General features: G+C 46.3%; 1 pseudogene; it reads right to left on the minus strand.

The window, feature by feature from the left end:
* Positions 1-5884: 5884 nt before the first annotated feature.
* LOC125518967 lies at positions 5885-6525 on the minus strand (annotated as a pseudogene).
* Between the last annotated feature and the right edge of the window lie 1343 nt (positions 6526-7868).

A 7868-nucleotide genomic window follows, 5' to 3' on the forward strand; every position in this document is an offset into this window, starting at 1 on the left:
GAGTTGAAAATGGTTTTCCAAGCTCATGACCGGGTCGAGAGATATGAAGTCTCTGACAAGTTCTACTGTTGTAAGATGGAGGAAAATAGTTCTGTCAGTGAGCATATACTCACTATGCCCGGGTTACACAACCATTTGTCTCAGTTGGGAGTTAATCTCCCAGTTGACTCGGTCATTGACAGGATCCTCCGGTCGCTCCCACCTAGCTACAAGAGCTTTGTGATGAACTACACTATGCAAGGGATGGAGAAGTCCATTCCTGAGTTATATTCAATGCTGAAATCAGCGGAGGTGGAGGTCAAAAAGGAACGTCAAGTGTTGATGGTGAATAAGACCACTAGTTTCAAGAAGGGCAAGGGTAATAAGAACTTCAAGAAGGGTGGCAATGGAGTTGCTGCGCCCGATAAATCAGTTGTCGGGAAGAAGCCAAAGAATAGACCCAAGCCCGAGACTCAGTGCTTTTATTGCAAGGGAAATGGTCACTGGAAGCGGAACTGTCCCAAGTACTTAGCGGACAAGAAGGCTGGCAATACCAAAGGTATATATGATATACATGTTATTGATGTGTACCTTACTACCACTCGTAGTAGCTCCTGGGTATTTGATACCGGTGCGGTTGCTCATATTTGTAACTCAAAACAGGAGCTGTGGAATAAGCGGAGACTGGCGAAGGACGAGGTGACGATGCGCGTTGGGAATGGTTCCAAGGTCGATGTGATCACCGTCGGCACGCTACCTCTACATTTACCTACGGGATTAGTTTTAACCTCAATAATTGTTATTTAGTGCCAGCTTTAAGCATGACCATTGTATCTGGATCTCGTTTAATGCGAGATGGCTACTCATTTAAATCTGAGAATAATGATTGTTCTATTTATATGAGCGATATGTTTTATGGTCATGCCCCGCTGGTCAATGGTTTATTCTTATTGAATCTCGAACATGATGTTACACATATTCATAGTGTGAATGCCAAAAGATGTAAGGTTGATAATGATAGTCCCACATACTTGTGGCACTGCCGCCTTGGTCACATTGGTGTCAAACGCATGAAGAAACTCCATGCAGATGGACTTTTGGAATCTCTTGATTATGAATCATTTGACACGTGCGAACCATGCCTCATGGTCAAAATGACCAAGAATCCGTTCTCCGAACAATGGAGCGAGCAACCAACTTATTGGGAATCATACATACTGATCTCTGCGGTCCAATGAGCATTGAGGCTCGTGGTGACTATCATTATGTTCTCACCCTCACTGATGACTTAAGTAGATATGGGTATGTCTACTTAATGAAACACAAGTCTGAGACCTTTGAAAAGTTCAAGGAATTTTAGAGTGAGGTAGAGAATCAACGTGACAGGAAAATAAAGTTCTTATGATCAGATCGTGGGGGAGAATATTTGAGTCACGAATTTGGCACACACTTAAGGAAATGTGGAATTGTCTCACAACTCACGCCGCCTGTAACACCTCAGCGTAATGGTGTGTCCGAACATCGTAATCGTACTCTATTGGATATGGTGCGATCTGTGATGTCTCTTACCGATCTACCGCTATCATTTTGGGGTTATGCCTTAGAGACTGCCGCATTCACTTTAAATAGGGCTCCGTCCAAATCCGTTGAGACGACACCGTATGAATTATGGTTTGGGAAGAAACCTAAGCTGTCGTTTCTGAAAGTTTGGTGATGCGATGCTTATGTCAAGAAACTTCAACTTGCAAAGCTCGAACCCAAATCGGAAAAATGCGTCTTCATAGGATACCCTAAGGAAACTATTGGGTATACCTTCTACCTCAGATCCGAAGGCAAGGTCTTTGTTGCCAAGAATGGATCCTTTCTGGAGAAAGAGTTTCTCTCAAAAGAAGTAAGTGGGAGGAAAGTAGAACTTGATGAGGTATTGCCTCTTGAACCGGAGAGTAGCGCAGCTCAGGAAGATGTTTCTGTGGTGCCTGCACCGACTAGAGAGCAAGTTAATGATGTTGATCATGAAACTTCGGATCAAGTTGCTACTGAACTTCGTAGGTCCACAAGGACTCGTTCCGCACCATAGTGGTACGGCAACCCTGTCCTGGAAATCATGTTGTTAGACAATGGTGAACCTTCGAACTATGAAGAAGCGATGGCGGGCCCGGATTCCAACAAATGGCTTGAAGCCATGAAATCTGAGATAGGATCCATGTATGAAAACAAAGTATGGACTTTAACAGACTTGCATGATGATCGGCGAGCCATAGAAAATAAATGGATCTTTAAGAAGAAGACAGACGCAGATGGTAATGTGACCATCTATAAGGCTCGGCTTGTCGCTAAGGGGTATCGACAAGTTCAAGGGGTTGACTACGATGAGACCTTCTCACCGTAGCGAAGCTAAAGTCCATCAAAATCATGTTAGCAATTGCCGCATTCTATGATTATGAGATATGGCAGATGGACGTCAAAATGGCATTCCTTAATGGTTTCCTTAAGGAAGAATTGTATATGATGTAGCCGGAAGGTTTTGTCGATCCTAAGAATGCTGACAAGGTATGCAAGATCTAGCGCTCAATCTATGGGCTGGTGCAAGCTTCTCGGAGTTGGAACATTCGCTTTGATGAGATGATCAAAGCGTTTGGGTTTACACAGACTTATGGAGAAGCCTGTGTTTACAAGAAAGTGAGTGGGAGCTCTGTAGCATTTCTCATATTATATGTGGATGACATACTATTGATGGGAAATGATATAGAATTCTTGGAAAGCATAAAGGCCTGCTTGAATAAGTGTTTTTCAATGAAGGACCTTGGAGAAGCTGCTTACATATTAGGCATCAAGATCTATAGAGATAGATCGAGATGCCTCATTGGTCTTTCACAAAGCACATACCTTGACAAGATATTGAAGAAGTTCAATATGGATCAGTCCAAGAAGGGGTTCTTGCCTGTATTGAAAGGTGTGATATTGAGCACGGCTCAATGCCCAAGCACGACAGAAGATAGAGAAAAGATGAGTGTCATCCCCTATGCCTCGGCCATATGGTTTATTATGTATGCCATGTTGTGTACCAGACCTGATGTGAACCTTGCCATAAGTTTGGTAGGAAGGTACCAAAGTAATCCCGGCATGGAACACTTGATAGCGGTCAAGAATATCCTGAAGTACCTGAAAAGTACTAAGGATATGTTTCTCGTTTATGGAGGTGACGAAGAGCTCGTCGTAAAGGGTTACGTTGATGCTAGCTTCGACACAGATCTGGATGACTCTAAGTCACAAACCGGATACATGTATATTTTGAATGGTGGGGCAATCAGCTGGTGCAGTTGCAAGCAAAGCGTCATGGAGGGATCTACATGTGAAGTGGAGTACATGGCAGCCTTGGAGGCAGCACATGAAGCAATCTGGATGAAGGAGTTCATTACCGACCTAGGATTTATTCCCAATGCGTCGGGCCCGATGACTCTCTTCTGTGACAACATTGGAGCTATTGCCCTTGCCAATGAGCCCAGGTTTCACAAGAAGACCAGGCATATCAAGCGTCGCTTCAACTCCATTCATGAAAATGTTCAAGATGGAGACATAGATATTTGTAAAGTGCATACGGATCTGAATGTCGCAGATCCGTTGACTAAACCTCTTCCACGAGCAAAACATGATCAACACCAGAACTCTATGGGTGTTCGATTCATCACAATGTAACTAGATTATTGACTCTAGTGCAAGTGGGAGACTGTTGGAAATATGCCCTAGAGGCAATAATAAAGTGGTTATTATTATATTTCCTTGTTCATGATAATCGTCTATTGTTCATACTATAAGTGTATTAACCGGAAACCGTAATACATGTGTGAATGCATAGATCGTAATATGTCCCTAGTAAGCCTCTAGTTGACTAGCTCATTGTTCAATAGATGGTCGTGGTTTCCTGACCATGGACATTGGATGTCGTTGATAACGGGATCACATCATTAGGAGAATGATGTGATGGACAAGACCCAATCCTAAGCATAGCACAAGGCCGTGTAGTTCATCTGCTAAAGCTTTTCTAATGTCAAGTATCTTTTCCTTAGACCATGAGACTGTGCAACTCCCGGATATTGTAGGAATGCTTTGGGTGTGCCAAACATCACACTGTAACTGGGTGGCTATAAAGGTGCATTACGGGTATCTCCGAAAGTGTCTATTGGGTTGGCACAAATCGAGACTGGAATTTGTCACTCCGTATGACGGAGAGGTATCTCCGGGCCCACTCGGTAATGCATCATCATAATGAGCTCAAAGTGACTAAGGAGTTAGTCACGGGATCATGCATTACGTAACGAGTAAATTGACTTGCCGATAACGAGATTGAATAAGGTATTGGGATACCGACGATCGAATCTCAGGCAAGTAACATGCCGATGGACAAAGGGAATTATATACGGGATTGATTGAATCATTGGCATCGTGGTTCATCCAATGAGATCATCGTGGAACATGTGGGAGCCAACATGGGTATCCAGATCCCGTTGTTGGTTATTGGCTGAAGAGATGTCTCGGTCATGTCTACATGGTTCCCGAACCCGTAGGGTCTACACACTTAAGGTTCGGTGATGCTAGAGTTGTTATTGGAATTAGTATGTGGTTACCTAATGTTGTTCGGAGTCCCGGATGAGATCCCGAACGACACGAGGAGTTCCGGAATGGTCCGGAGGTGAAGATTTATATATGGGAAGTCATCATACGGTCACCGGAAGTATTCGGGGGTTTGCCGGTATTGTACCAGGACCACCGAAGGGGTTCCGGGGGTCCATTGGGAGGGTCCACCTACCCCGGAGGGCCCTATGGGCTGTATGTGGAAGGGAACCAGCCCCTAAGTGGGCTGGGCACCATTCCCCCCTAGGGCCCATGCGCCTAGGGTTGAGGGGAAACCCTAAAGGGGGCGCCCCCTTGGCTTGGGGGGCAAGCCCCTCCCCTTGCCCCCCCCTCTAGATCTCATCTAGAGGGGCCGGCCCCTTCCCCCTTCGCCCTATAAATAGAAGGAGGGAGGGTAGCAGCACCTCATCCAAGGCGCAGCCCTCCCCCTCTCCTACACCCCCTCCTCCTCCGTTGAGCTTGGCGAAGCCCAGTCGGAGAACTGCAAGCTCCACCACCATGTCGTCGTGCTGCTGGAGTTCTTCCCCAACTTCTCCTTCCCCCTTGATGGATCAATAAGGAGGATACATCCCCATGCTGCACGTGTGTTGAACACGGAGGCGCCGTTGTTCGGCGCTTAGATCGAAATCAACTGCGACCTGAATTGCTGCGAGTACGACTCCTTCATCCGTGTTCTTGTAACGCTTCCGTCTCGCGGTCTTCAAGGGTATGAAGATGAACTCCTATCTCTCTCATCGATAGTCTCTCCATAGATTGGTCTTGGTGATGCATAGAAAATTTTTAATTTCTGCAATGATCCCCAACAAAGGCGTCCTGGTACCGTTGCTCCTGGATGGCGCTCTGCCAGGATCGACCAAAACAATAGGTGAGGGAAACAAAAAAGGGGACGGGGACAAACCCTAGGTATTAAGAACATCGGGAATCTTGTATCCATCAGATCACCGTCGCGAGATACTAGTGTGACACCAGAAAATTTATAGTCAACAGCACAAGTAGAAAAAGGTGTTATCTCTACTGGAAGCATAACACCTCATGGATAGTTGTTCAGCAAATAGAGACCACGCTTTACATGATGATGTCCCCTTTTTGCTAAGCTTTCACAAAAACAGGTACTCACATTTGACATAATTTCTCATCTTCAGATGCCAATCCCTTTTGTTAGATGTTTATTATATATACAAAACAGCACAATGGTACACACGCAACTGGGACGATCATGTTTAGGTACAAATATAGTTTGCTGGATACTAAGGAGCACCATGGACTAGAATTCCTAACTGAAGATTCACAAAATCAAGACCAGCATGAAGCTAATTGAGCACTTGGACTAGAACAATGCACTCACACATGGGCGGAAGATAACAAGGCAAGAGCTTACGGCAAGATGTAGGTCCTAGCGAGCAGGAAGTAGATTGTCCAGAACTGCTTGTCCTTCATGTGGCGTGGGCACAGATCATACCGGACCTTAGCGAGTTCCTGCAGGGATCACAAATTACAGTTTGAGACCTGGGAGCCATCTCTGTCTTGGGAGAAGCGGAGGACGAGATCTGCGGGAGACCTACCTTGGCTCTGGCGAGCATGAGGACGGCGTGCCACTTCTACCAGTCCGAGAGCTCGGCCGCCGCCTCCGCAGATCCTCCTGCGACAAAGCATAGCACCGCCATTAATCGAGAGGGAACTAGCAGGGGAGCGGAATCGAGAGGGAGGAAGGAGGGGGTGGAGCTGGAGGGCAGATGACTTGAAGGCGTCGGGGGAGAGTGTCCAGAGGAAGTCGAGGAGCTGTGGCGTGACGCCGAGCTCCTCCGCGTCCTCCTCCTTCCCCTCCGCGGTGGAAGGTTTGCTTGGGCCGATTTCGCTGCTACCGCTGCCGCTGGCACAGCGGCAGAACGGCCATGGGAACAAGGAGAAGGCCATCGGCGGGCAGGTGGGCTGGGACGGGATGCGGCCGACGACGGCGATCTGGTGGATACGAGATTCGTCGGCAAGCTCTCTGGATTGAGGAGGGAGCGGGAAGAGGCACGAGACAGGGAGCGGCGGCCACGCGGCCGTCGGCGTGGCACACGCAGCGGGGGATGGAGGCGTAGGGGATCTGGATCGGGCATTGGTGGATTTTTTTTAGACAAATGTAGGTTGAGTGGTGTGGGGCGGTTGTGGGTGGGAGTGTATCCGGGGGGTGGGTGGTGTGGGAGACTAGTAGTAGCGCGGGTGTCTGACCTGCGCTATGGCTATCCACGTAGTAGTAGCGTAGGTTTTACAACCCGCGCTACTACTACAGTTTGTGTGCCGGGCACAATTAAAGATATTTACTAGTAGTGTGTTTTTTCGTCACGTGCTACCAGTAATATTTACTAGTAGCGTGGGTCAATACAGCACGCTACTAGTAAACAGCAGTAGGGCTGGGAAATATAGCGCGCTACTAGTAAGCGTGTGTCTATAACCTTTTCCCTAGTAGTGTATTGCAGCTCTTGTTGTCGAACAATACTCAGTTTGGGCAGGCAGCTAAGCCTCTTATGGCACATGTATTAATTTATCTAGTTGACACGAGGTACCAAATGTGTGAAACTAGAGAAAAATACAGTGCACCATTGTCAATTTTTCTGTCTCTTACTTTGAGAGTCCATCGAAGCTGAATTATCACCATACAAATGAATCATCACCCAGCTGCAGTGTTTTATATTTGGAATCCATTGAACTGAAAAAATCCTACAATGTTTACTAACAAACACTACTAGGTGAACTGTTAAAAGCATACAAGCATAGAAGGGGGCAATGATCTGGTGCTACATCGGCGGCTCGATAAGAAAAAAGCAGATGAGCATACAATCATTATTATATTTTTTGACGGTTTTAATTTTGGCTGAACTTTCTGGTTTCTTGACTTTGAACTAATGTATTTTTGTAGGGGCATGCTTCAGCCAGGAAATGGGGGCTTCCTTGAACAAAAAATTGGATAAAGAAGGATCCAACCAAAGTGCAAACTACTCTGAACTTTTATTGAGATTTTTCTTGAACTGAAGCACGCTGCATGGCTCGACAAGGTCGAAGGATTGGTAGAAGTTGCGATGAAGGTCGGGCCCAGCGCAAATGTGAGGTAGTTGGGTCAGGGCAGGACGGCACTGAAGAAACCTTTACGGCGCCGGCAAGCATGGAAGACGGCGAGCGTGTTGGAAATTTGCCCTAGATGCAATAATAAATTGGTTATTATCATATTTCCTTGTTCAAGATAAATGTTTATTATTCATGCTAGAATTGTATTG

This window comes from Triticum urartu, chromosome 7 (genome assembly GCF_003073215.2).
Source record: "Triticum urartu cultivar G1812 chromosome 7, Tu2.1, whole genome shotgun sequence".
Lineage (NCBI taxonomy): Eukaryota > Viridiplantae > Streptophyta > Magnoliopsida > Poales > Poaceae > Triticum > Triticum urartu.